A 12605-nucleotide genomic window follows, 5' to 3' on the forward strand; every position below is an offset into this window, starting at 1 on the left:
CCATCCACACACGAGAGAGAAAGAGGAAGACACAGACTGAATCGAGAAAGGAAAAGAGAGGGACACAGCCAGAGAGAGACACGGAACCAAAGAGAGGAAAGGAGTCGATGGCCCAGACTTTTCATCACTCTGTCTCGAAGGTAGAAGCAATGACAGCGCCCATCCACCCCAGAAGGGGGAAAAGGACGGAAGGTTTGGAGAGGAAAAGACAAGAACCCAGGGATCCATTAGAAGCTCAGCCACCCGCAGAAGCCGAGCTGGGACACTTGAACAGACTCTCAATGCAAACAGAGGACCAGAAAGTTGGCTACTCTTTTCTATAAGAGAGGGAGACCTTCGAGTCTTCCTTTCGGTGCTCCAACTTGGATGCGGGGTCTCAAAACAGTCAGGAGGGGGAGTGCCTTTTCCTGGGTTCCACGGCGCATCCAGACCTCGTTCTGCCCCATTCTGTGCTGTGTCAGCCCTGGATGGAGTCTTTCTTTCTGAAGTCTCAGCGCACAAGCTCCACGTGATATCGGCCCCAGGTGGAAAGGCATGGAGCTGCTCGTAGGCCACCAGACCTAGGAAACAGATGGGAGAATGACCCCCTCTCTGCAGATGGAGAGACTGGGGAAACCCTGAGGGGCATATGCTTGTCCAGGGCCACACCACTTATGAGAAGAAGGAGCCTGGTCTGAGAGCAGCGGGGTCCTCGGAGCTCAGGCCCTGGCTGCACCCAGGCCTCCCCAGGGCTGTGGGCTGGACTGTGTGGCTGTCACTGTGCCTGCACATGGCCTAAGGGGGGGTGGTCGAGCAGTCAGAAACCCAGAGATTCCCTTGGGAAGTTTTGGGGAAGGGACCTCAGCACGAACCCCAGGAAATGATGTCACCTGCCGGCAACAGAACCCAACAGAACCCGCAACCCGGGTATCCAGGCCTCGAGAGCGGAGAGGAGCCCCCAGCCAGATCACTTGCTGCCAGGATGTTCTGCTGTTTGCCCCTGCCCAGAGCCCGGGGCCTCAGGAGAGCTCACAGGCAGTGTGCGTGGGCACCCTGTCGACGTTGGCTCAGGGCACCCCCGAGACGCCTCTGGCCCTTTGCCCGGAGAAACAGAAAGGTAACACGGGGAGCCCCAGGCCGGGCCAGGCCACCTCTCCCATGCCACCCGGAAACACCGGGTCCTTTGCCTGTGTGTGTGGATGCGGGTTTCTCGGGGTGTGTCTCTCTCAAGGAAGCCCAGGCGGATGTGGGGTCAGAAGCCTGTGGACAAGTTGTGTCCACACCCCAGGGGAGAGCAGGCTGGGTGGGATGGGGAGAGTGCGGGCAGCGCCGGCCGCCCAGGCTGACCTCACACCCTCAGGTGGGTCTCTTTCCTCCCGGGTGGGGATGTGAGCAGACACACGTCTCTGACCCTTCTGGGAAGAGAAGTTCGAGCAGGCAGAAGCAGCGGCTCCACTGGCCAGGCCCAGCTCGGAAAACTCCCAGCACGGCTGGCTGACGGTCACTGTCGTTGCAGAGCTTCCCACGTGATGAGGCCGAGGACGGGGACACCCCGTCCACCTCCTGGAGGGAGGGGTCGGAGCACCACCCCCTCGCCCGTGAGGCCCAGTGCAGGCTCCAGGTGAGCATGGCCACGGAGGCATCAGCCCCACCGGGGGCGAAGTGGAGGCGGGGAAGGCCTGCTGCCGAGACACCGCCCAGGATACACCCGGCGGCCCAGTCTGAGGCTGCCACGGAGCTCAGCACACCCGGCTCCGACCCAGAGTCCCGAGAACCCCGGCCTCTGAGGCAGCAGGAGGACCTGGAGCCCAGCACGCCAGAGCACAGAGGTGAGGACGCTGGGGCTGGTGCACGGGAGTGTGTGGGGAGGGGGTGCTGAGCTACACAGGGACGAGTCCCCGAAAGATGCTGCTGGGCCTGCAGCAAGCGCTGGCCTCACACCCCCACCCCCATCTTGCACACTTCAGTCCCAAAAGACATCCGACGCTGGGTATTCTTTGGGAATCTCTTGGAAGCTTTCTGTCCCGGGATACGCACATGCCAAGGCTGGCCTGTGGGTAAACTTTGCTTCTCCCCCAGCTCTAGCACTGGCCTCCAACTGGAACCAGGCTCCACTTCCCAGACCTGTCCCTACAGAGGTGGTGGCTCCAGGTGCAGGACCCAGGAATCCACCGAGGGCAGATGGAGAACCGAGACTTGCCCTCGCAGAGACACCAGGCCAGCTGGGTACTGGCCAGCACACCGGGCAGATCGGATCTCCGTGCCTGAAGGACCCCCAGCTCCAGGCACTGATGTCCCACCCCCTCAGCGAGAACCTCCACCTCCACGTGCACCTGTACCTGCTCGGGCTTTGGCAGGAGAACCCGAGGCAGAGGAGGAGTCACCGCCTCGGCAGGGAGAGCCTGCCCTGGCTCCCGCGCAACACCCAGACGCCGACGATGACTCACCCGCCCCTGCAGGAAGAACGAGCCCCCGCTCTGGACAGAGACTCAGAGCCCTTGCCGGAAACAACACGTCCAGGGCAGCGGTCGGCTCTGCAGCCTCCATCCCTGTCTGCTCACCGTGGACGCCGGCAACTCGTTCTGCCCCCAGGGGACATGGAGTTCCTTTCCCCTGAACTGCTTTGCATTTGGTTTGTTTCCACCTTTCTGGTGATGTTTTGTTATTTGTATGGTTTCGTGTATTTCTGTTGGTTAAGTTGGGATTAGTAAACTTTTTCATCATTGTTGCAATTTGGGAACACTGTTGTGTAACTCTGGTGATACTGTGTTACCATCACCACTTTGTAGTTGCAGACCCCTTCCATCTTTACGCCCCACCCCCCAACAAAGCCTGGATTCAAGGCAAGCACGCCCTGTTCATCCCTCCCCCCGATCCTGAACACAATTTCATCTTTTCTTTCTGCATTCCTTCCTATATTCTTGGTGTCCCCAATCAATGCCTCTCAGTGAAATGACTGAAGGAGTTTTTTTCGGACTGTCCCCCTACTGTAAGACTCCATTGGAGAGTTCTCATTTTTATGTCCTTTGAAGTAGCCTTTGATAGCTGAAAGGACGGTGTACGTCCTTTCAAGATATCACGTGCCAAACGAAGCCCTTTTGGCAAATGCCATCATTATCTCCAGGCAGGCATTGCTGTTTGAAGGGTGACATCTCAGCCAGAAGGCAGAGGCTGAGCTCCTCTTGTTGCACCAGCTCCCAAAAGAAGCCAAGAAAGGGAGCTGGAACAACAAACCACCCCAACGCCCAGGAAAGCGTTCTTCACGACAGAAGGCTAGAAAATGACCCAACAACCTTCTGGCCCAGAACCCCTCTAGGAAATGACTGTTCCCTAAAAAAAGAAACACATGGGAAGTTCCAAGAAGAGGCAATGCCCATGGCCAGTGTACTTTAGAGACGGCCGGACCGCTCCGGGGAAGACACGCACCGAAGGAACCCCTTGGGAAACAGCAGTGATAGTCCTCACCGTCGTAAGGGTTTCCTCTGGGGACAACCTGCCCTGGGCACCACATGAGGGAGCAGACCGGCTTCTCTTCCTCTGCCCCCACACCATTCACTCATGAAGGCAGCTCAGGTGTTCTCATGCCCTGCCTGCCTGCCTGCCTGGCTCATCCGTGAGCTGTGACCACCTCCAGGGCAGGACTCCACCTTCTCCTCTCTGTGTACCGTGAATCTGCACACAGTGGGCTTTCAGAACCTTAGGAGACTTGAGCCATTCCCACTCGAGCCAGAACCCTCCCCAGGAAGGAAAACAGCTGTGGAGTCATTTTGGCCCCAGCACTGGTTCCCAAACCCTGGCGGCTCCTACAGCCTCTACGGTGTGAAGAGGGAGGTCCCTTTTGACAGAGATTTCCGGCTGTCAGATCTAAGCTGTTGTTTCACTGTCAGCTGTGTCTCTTCCGTTGCAGCCAGGTGGGCCACGCTGCTCCAAAGGAGCTCACAAGCTGACTTTCAAGGGAGGCATTGAGAGCACAGGGATGGCTACAACGTGCTGTAAACTGAAGGAGGGTCCCCACAATCCTCAGCAAAGGTCTGTGGTGTGCAAGTGGGGAGGAGAGGGCCCCCAAGATCCAAAGGAAGGGAGGTACTCGGGAGCTAAAGCCCTTGGCTGCTGTGGTAGCAGCTCAGACTGGGCCGCTGGGTGTATCCTGGGCGGTGTCTCGGCAGCAGGCCTTCCCCGCCTCCGCTTCGCCCCCGGTGGGGCTGATGCCTCCGTGGGCACGCTCACCTGGAGCCTACACTGGGCCTCACGGGCGGGGGGGTGGTGCTCCGACCCCTCCCTCCGGGAGCTGGATGGGGTGTCCCCGTCCTCGGCCTCATCACGTGGGAAGCTCTGCAACGACAGTGACCGTCAGCCAGCCATGCTGGGAGTTTTCCGAGCTGGGCCTGGCCAGTGGAGCCGCTGCTTCTGCCTGCTCGAACTTCTCTGCCCAGAAGGGTCAGAGACGTGTGTCTGCTCAGATCCCCACCCGGGAGGAAAGAGACCCACCTGAGGGTGTGAGGTCAGCCTGGGCGGCCGGCCATGCCCGCACTCTCCCCATCCCGCCCAGCATGCTCTCCCCTGGGGTGTGGACACAACTTGTCCGCAGGCTTCTGACCCCACATCCGCCTGGGCTTCCTTGAGGGAGACACGCCCCGAGAAACCCGCATGCACACACACAGGCAAAGGACCCGGTGTTTCCGGGTGGCATGGGAGAGGTGGCCTGGCCCGGCCTGGGGCTCCCCGTGTTACCTTTCTGTTTCTCCGGGCAAAGGGCCAGAGGCGTCTCGGGGGTGCCCTGAGCCAACGTCGACAGGGTGCCCACGCACACTGCCTGTGAGCTCTCCTGAGGCCCTGGCCTCTGGGCAGGGGCAAACAGCAGAACATCTCGGCAGCAAGTGATCTGGCTGGGGGCTCCTCTCCGCTCTCGAGGCCTGGATACCCGGGTTGCGGGTTCTGTTGGGTTCTGTTGCCGGCAGGTGACATCATTTCCTGGGGTTCGTGCTGAGGTCCCTTCCCCAAAACTTCCCAAGGGAATCTCTGGGTTTCTGACTGCTCCACCACCACCCTTAAGCCATGTGCAGGCACAGTGACACCCACCAAGCCCAGCCGACAGCCCTGGGGAGGCCTGGCTGCAGCCAGGGCCTGAGCTCCGAGGGCCCCGCTGCTCTCAGACCAGGCTCCTTCTTCTCATAAGTGGTGTGGCCCTGGACAAGCATATGCCCCTCAGGGTTTCCCCAGTCTCTCCATCTGCAGAGTGGCGGTCATTCTCCCATCTGCTTCCTAGGTCTGGCGGCCTACGAGCAGCTCCATGCCTTTCCACCTGGGGCCGATATCACGTGCAGCTTGTGCGCTGAGACTTCAGAAAGAAAGATTCCTTCCTGGGCTGACACAGCACAGAATGGGGCAGAACGAGGCCTGGATGTGCCGTGGTACCCAGGAAAAGGGACTCCCCCTCCTGACTGTTTTGAGACCCCGCATCCCAGTTGGAGGACCGAAAGGAAGACTCGAAGGTCTCCCTCTCTTATAGAAAAGAGTAGCCAACTTTCTGGTCCTCTGTTTCCATTGAGATTCTGTTCAAGTGTCCCAGCTCGGCTTCTGCGGGTGGCTGAGCTTCTAATGGCTCCCTGCGTTCTTGTCTTTTCCTCTCCAAACCTTCCGTCCTTTTCCCCCTTCTGGGGTGGATGGGCGCTGTCATTGCTTCTACCTTCGAGACAGATTGAAGAAAAGTCTGGACCATCGACTCCTTTCCTCTCTTTGGTTCCGTGTCTCTCTCTGGCTGTGTCCCTCTCTTTTCCTTTCTCGATTCAGTCTGTGTCTTCCTCTTTCTCTCTCGCGTGTGGACGGATGGATGCTAGGAATGCACATGTATATGATTAGATGAGGGTTATGTTTTAGGGATAGGTTAGAGGGAGAGAAAGGCTTTAGGTCGGAGTTGGTCATGGGGGAAGGGTCAAGGGTAGTGGTGGTGTTTCTTGGAATCTGAGTGCTGTGCATTCTTCGTCTCTTTCCATATGAACCCCTTCTCAGATACACCACTTGCAAGGAGTCTCTTGTGTTCCGTTTCCTCTCTTTTGCATTTGTGAATGCTTAGCTTCTCTGTTGTGAAGAGGTTCCATTGGATGGAAACCCATTGGTGTACTTCGTGTACCTCTTTCCCTTACTTGAAGAGACCCATTTCTACCTCCGCCCAGCAAATGGCAAGGAGACTCTGATGTTAAGGAGCCTTTGACCTACGCTTCTTTCTAGCTATCTCATGACATCAGCCTTTAGGGTGAGGTTTTCCCCGATATTGAGGTGGTCTGAGATCAAAACCAATAGCGTTCTTCAGATGTAGCTGTCTGGTTTTCCCATGGACATGTATTGAAGAGGCTTTCTTGTTCCCATTTGGATATTCTCCCCTTCTGTGTCAGAGATGAGTTGAGCATGGATGCTGGGGTCTGTGTCTGGACCCTCAACTTTATTCCATCGATCTGGATCTGTGTGTGTTGTTGTATTCCCAATAGCATACTGTCCGGCTCCTGCTGCTGCTGCTGCGGCTAAGTCACTTCAGTCGTGTCTGACTCTGCGCGACCCCATGGCCTGCAGCCTACCAGGCTCCTCCGTCCAGGGCATTTTCCAGGCAAGAGTACTGGAGTGGGTCGTCATTGCCTTCTCCGATACTCTCCTGAGGATCCTAGTTTGGTCGTCTAATTTCCTTTCACACAACCTTGGATGTCCGTATCGGGGCTTTTTCGTCGGATTGTATTGACAATTTAGGCTCTTTTCTGTTTCCGTACCCCTTTTGCAATTCTTGGTTGGGTGCGAAAATGCATTGGCATTTTGGGAGGAATAGCATCGAAGCTGTGGATTGCCTTGTGGGGCTGGGATATCATTTTCCAAATAGGAATTCTTTCAAGCCCTGAGCACAGCTTCTCTTTCCAGGGATTGGTGTGGGCTTGATCTTCCTTCTTCCATCTCTCGCCGTTTTGTGAGAACAGGTCCTTCCTTCCCTTCTGGGTTAGATGGACCCGTGGGGATCACTTCAGTGAATGGCATTGTCAGTGGGGGTGATAATTCCCTTCTCATTGGAAGACTTGGCTGTGAGTATTAGAAATGCAAGTGATTTCTCTTCCCCTTCCTCCCTGTCCATCTCTCAGAGCCACCGGGAAACAGAGGCCTCACCCAGGGTCACACAGGCCTGAGGAGGTACAACTAGACTGTTGATTCTTCAGGCCCTCAGTGCTGGACATCATCCGGGATACTCTGTGTGTGTCTTCCTCAGTCTGGTGTCCCTTCAGACCTTTCCCTAGTTTTCACAGGCTTGTTGTGTTGGTGTTCTTTGTCTGTTTGGAGACACATCCTTGATAAGCTTTGTGTTTCCACTCATTCGTCTCGCGATGTATGACCTGTCTTTTGCTTTTGTACTGAGGTCTTTCCCACAGTAGATATCTTTGATTTTGCAAAGTCCACTGTATTCTCCTGGTTTTTTTTTGAGGACTGCCTTTTAGTTTTGTGTGTGAAGACTCAAAGCACGTGTCCGGTTTCTGCTCATTGTTCCTCTAGATTTGTGACAAGTTTTCATGGAATGTTTGTCTAGGGATAACTGGAAGTGAACTCGGTGTAAGGTGTCAAGTCTCCATCTCCATTCATGTCATCCCCTGCAGTTTCCAATACCCTGCTCCTGAGTGGTTTTGGAGACCTTGTGGGAAGTTTGCTTGCATTGGAGTTTGCATTTCCACCTTGATTAACTTCACACTGTTCTGCCCTCAGGGACACTGTCAAGGGGGAGTGAGGAGCAGCCTGCACTTCCAGCTGTGAACACACGGTGGGGCGAGTGCTGCTCTCCCCTCTGGGAGCCCCAGGCCACAGGTATCCCAGTGAGGAGCCAGCTCTGTGCTCAGCTGAAAGGACTTAGTCTCTCAGGAGCCTCTGAGCCCTTCCGTTTGGATCACCCAGGGTGGGCATTTACTGTGACAGAAAAAATTGCCCTGAATTCCATGGACGGAAGAGCCTGGCTGTGTAGAGATCGTGAGTTGCCGTGAATCAGACACAACTGAGGACACAAAAATTCAATAGGTTAAAACACTTTTTGGGGGTGGGGGGGGAGTGAAAGGGGGTGATGTGGGTTTTTTGGTCTTATAAAATAGCCAAGGGGAATCTAGTTTAAACCTAAATCCACATATATGGGATAGGTATAGCTCTCCGTCACCCTATTAAAAAAACTACTAAACTTTTTCTGAAAGTTTATTTTGTAGCTTCCTTGAGCACTTCATTGTGAAGCATTTTTTTTTTTTTTCTGTGACTTTGGCCTCATTAAAAAGTACGGTTTGCCTTTACTGGATAATTTTGTTCATTGTTTTCTTAGGGAATCTTGGTAATATTTGAGTTTCCTGGGGAGTACGGTCACATGACCTGGCCCTGGCCCATCGGTGCCTTCCACCTCCTTGGCCACTGTGATTGGCTCCGGACTGGGGCAGTGCCCAATCGGTGCTGAGGGCCGGGCCTCACGTTAGAAGCCAGGGGAAGAGGAGCTCTCGTCCTGCTGGGGTAGGGGAAGGGGTGGGGCCGGGGGAGGTCAGGCTTCAGCAGTGGGAGGGGCGTGAGGTCCGCCTGCGGCAGTTGGTGACCTTCCTGCTCCCCTCAGGGCAGAGCCGCCGGCCTGAGAATGAGGGCGCTGCTGAGCCCAGGGGCTGGCATGGCCTGTTGCTGCTGTGGTCCCAGAGCTCCACCCGAGACCTGAGGGAAGCCGTCTGCCCGTGAGTCCTCTCCCGCTTGTCTGTCAGCTTGTTTGAACCATGCTGGGTTTTCTGCCCAGCTGGCTAAGGGGAGTCCCTGGAAATGCAAGGGTGTGGGTTTTGGCAGACTTCAGGGAAGACATGCCAGATGAGCCTGGGAGACTCCAGCTTAATCTGGATTCAGGAGATATCTCTTCGGGCCAGCTAGTAATTGTAGGATAAGCCTAATGAGTCTTCACAGGATGAAGAGAGTAACGTGCCAAAGTAGCAATCGATGTCCTCATTCGAGAGGATGAAGCTGGTGCTCAGAGAAGGGGGGAACTTGGCCAGAGCAAGGAGGTGTGCACCCAGACAGAAGCCCCAGATCCGGCCATTGGAGCTCAGGGAGGCCACTGGTGTGGCTTGTCCCTGTGGCAGGGGCCGAGGCACGCAGCCCACCCTGATTCCTGCGGGGGCCTGACTTGGGAAGTGCCATCTGGTAGCTTTGAGACTCACCAAACCAAATTGCACTAGAGAGGAAGTACACCTTCCTTCATCCACCCCCCACCCCCGCCGGATTCCCACATACCCTGACCCCTTTCTCTGGATTTCGGAGCCATTTCCCGAGTCCCGCTCATATGACCTCATTCGAAGTGCACTGTGGACGAGCTGCCATCTGCCGCTGCTACCACAGCAGCCAAGGGCTTTAGCTCCCGAGCACCTCCCTTCCTTTGGAACTTGGGGGCCCTCTACTCCCCACTTGCACACCACAGACCTTTGCTGAGGATTGTGGGGACCCTCACTCAGTTTGCAGCACGTTGTAGCCATCCCTGTCCTCTCAATACCTCCCTGGAAACTCAGCTTGTGAGCTCCTTTGGAGCAGCGTGGCCCACCTGCAACGCTGCAACGGAAGAGACACAGCTGACAGTGAAACAGCAGCTTAGATCTGACGGCCGGAAAGCTCTGTCAAAAGGGACCTCCCTCTTCACACCGTAGAGGCTCTAGGAGCCGCCAGGGTTTCGGAACCAGTGCTGGGGCCAAAAGGACTCCACAGCTGTTTTCCTTCCTGGGGAGGGTTCTGGCTCGAGTGGGAATGGCTCAAGTCTCCTAAGGTTCTGAAAGCCCACTGTGTGCAGATTCACGGTACACAGAGAGCAGAAGGTGGAGTCCTGTCCTGGAGGTGGTCACAGCTCACGGATGAGCCAGGCAGGCAGGCAGGCAGGGCATGAGAACACCTGAGCTGCCTTGATGAGTCAATGGTGTGGGGGCAGAGGAAGAGAAGCCGGTCTGCTCCCTCGTGTGGTGCCCAGGGCAGGTTGTCCCCAGAGGAATCCCTTACGACAGTGAGGACTATCACGGCTGTTTCCCAAGGGGTTCCGTCGGTGCGTGCCTTCCCCGGAGCAGTCAGGCCGTCTCTAAAATACACTGGCCATGGGCATTGCCTCTCCTCGGAACTTCGCATCTGTTTCTCTTTTTTATGGAACAGTGAATTTCTAGAGGGGTCTGGGCCACAAGGATGTTGGGTCATTTTCCAGCCTTCTGTCATGAAGGACGCATTCCTGGGCGTTGGGGTGGTTTGTTGTTCCAGCTCCCTTTCTTGGCTTCTTTTGGGAGCTGGTGCAACAAGAGGAGCTCAGCCTCTGCCTTCTGGCTGAGATGGCACCCTTCAAACAGCAATGCCTGCCTGGAGATAATGATGGCATTTGCCAAAAGGGCTTCGTTTGGCACGTGGTATCTTGAAAGGACGTACAACGTCCTTACAGATATCAAAGGCTAGTTCAAAGGACATAAACAAGAGAACTCTCCAATGGAGTCTTACAGTAGGTGGAGCGTCCGAATAAAACTCCTTCAGTCATTTCACTGAGAGTCATTGATTGGGGACACCAAGAATATAGGAAGGAATGCAGAAAGAAAAGATGAAATTGTGTTCAGGATCGGGCGGAGGGATGAACAGGGCGTGCTTGCGTTGAATCCAGGCTTTGTTGGGGGGTGGGGCATAAAGATGGAACGGGTCTGAAACTACAAAGTGGTGATGGTAACACAGTATCACCAGAGTTACACAACAGTGTTCCCAAATTGCAACAATGATGAAAAAGTTTACTAATCCCAACTTAACCAACAAAAATACAGGAAACCATGCAAAAAAGAAAACATCACCAGAAAGGTGGAAACAAACCAAATGCAAAGCAGTTCAGGGGAAAGGAACTCCATGTCCCCTGGGGGCAGACCGAGTTGACGGCGTCCACGGTGAGCAGACAGGGATGGAGGCTGCAGAGCCGACCGCTCCCCTGGACGTGGTGTTTCCGGCAAGGGCTCTGGGTCTCTGTCCAGAGCGGGGGCTCGTTCTCCCTGCAGGGGTGGGTGAGTCATCATGGGCGTCGTCTGGGTGTTGCGTGGGAGCCAGGGCAGGCTCTCCCTGCCGAGGCGGTGACTCCTCCTCTGCCTCGGGTTCTCCTGCCAAAGGCCGAGCAGGTAGAGGTGCACGTGGAGGTGGAGGTTCTCGCTGAGGGGTTGGGACATCAGTGCCTGGGGCTGGGGGTCCTGCAGGCACGGAGATCCGATCTGCCCGGTGTGCTGGCCAGTACCCAGCTGGCCTGGTGTCTCTGCGAGGGCAAGTCTCGGTTCTCCATCTGCCCTCGGTGGATCCCTGGGTCCTGCACCTGGAGCCATCACCTCTGTAGGGACAGGTCTGGGAAGTGGAGCCTGGTTCCAGTTGGAGGCCAGTGCTAGAGCTGTGGGAGAAGCAACGTTTGCCCGCAGGCCAGCCTTGGCATGTGCGTATCCCGGGACAGAAACCTTCCAAGAGATTCCCAAGGAATACCCAGTTTCGGATGTCTTTTGGGACTGAAGTGTGCAAGATGGGGGGCGGGGGGTGTGAGGCCAGCGCTTGCTGCAGGCCCAGCAGCAGCTTTCGGGGACTCGTCCCTGTGTAGCTCAGCACCCCCTCCGCACACACTCCCGTGCACCAGCCCCAGCGTCCTCACCTCTGTGCTCTGGCGTGCTGGGCTCCAGGTCCTCCTGCTGCCTCAGAGGCCGGGGTTCTCGGGACTCTGGGTCAGAGCCGGGTGTGCTGAGCTCCGTGGCAGCCTCAGACTGGGCCGCCGGGTGTATCCTGGGCGGTGTCTCGGCAGCAGGCCTTCCCCGCCTCCGCTTCGCCCCCGGTGGGGCTGATGCCTCCGTGGGCACGCTCACCTGGAGCCTGCACTGGGCCTCACGGGCGGGGGGGTGGTGCTCCAACCCCTCCCTCCGGGAGCTGGATGGGGTGTCCCCGTCCTCGGCCTCATCACGTGGAACCTCTGCAACGACAGTGACCGTCAGCCAGCCATGCTGGGAGTTTTCCGAGCTGGGCCTGGCCAGTGGAGCCGCTGCTTCTGCCTGCTCGAACTTCTCTTCCCAGAAGGGTCAGAGACGTGTGTCTGCTCAGATCCCCACCCGGGAGGAAAGAGACCCACCTGAGGGTGTGTGGTCAGCCTGGGCGGCCGGCCCTGCCCGCACTCTCCCCATCCCGCCCAGCATGCTCTCCCCTGGGATGTGGACACAACTTGTCCGCAGGCTTCTGACCCCACATCCACCTGGGCTTCCTTGAGGGAGACACGCCCCGAGAAACCCGCATGCACACACACAGGCAAAGGACCCGGTGTTTCCGGGTGGCATGGGAGAGGTGGCCTGGCCCGGCCTGGGGCTCCCCGTGTTACCTTTCTGTTTCTCCGGGCAAAGGGCCAGAGGCGTCTCGGGGGTGACCTGAGCCAACGTCGACAGGGTGCCCACGCACACTGCCTGTGAGCTCTCCTGAGGCCCCGGCCTCTGGGCAGGGGCAAACAGCAGAACATCTCGGCAGCAAGTGATCTGGCTGGGGGCTCCTCTCCGCTCTCGAAGCCTGGATACCCGGGTTGCGGGTTCTGTTGGGTTCTGTTGCCGGCAGGTGACATCATTTCCTGGGGTTCGTGCTGA

The sequence above is a fragment of the Giraffa tippelskirchi genome, chromosome 8 (assembly GCF_054371585.1).
Source record: "Giraffa tippelskirchi isolate mGirTip1 chromosome 8, T2T-mGirTip1v1.2.pri, whole genome shotgun sequence".
Classification (NCBI taxonomy): Eukaryota; Metazoa; Chordata; class Mammalia; order Artiodactyla; family Giraffidae; genus Giraffa; species Giraffa tippelskirchi.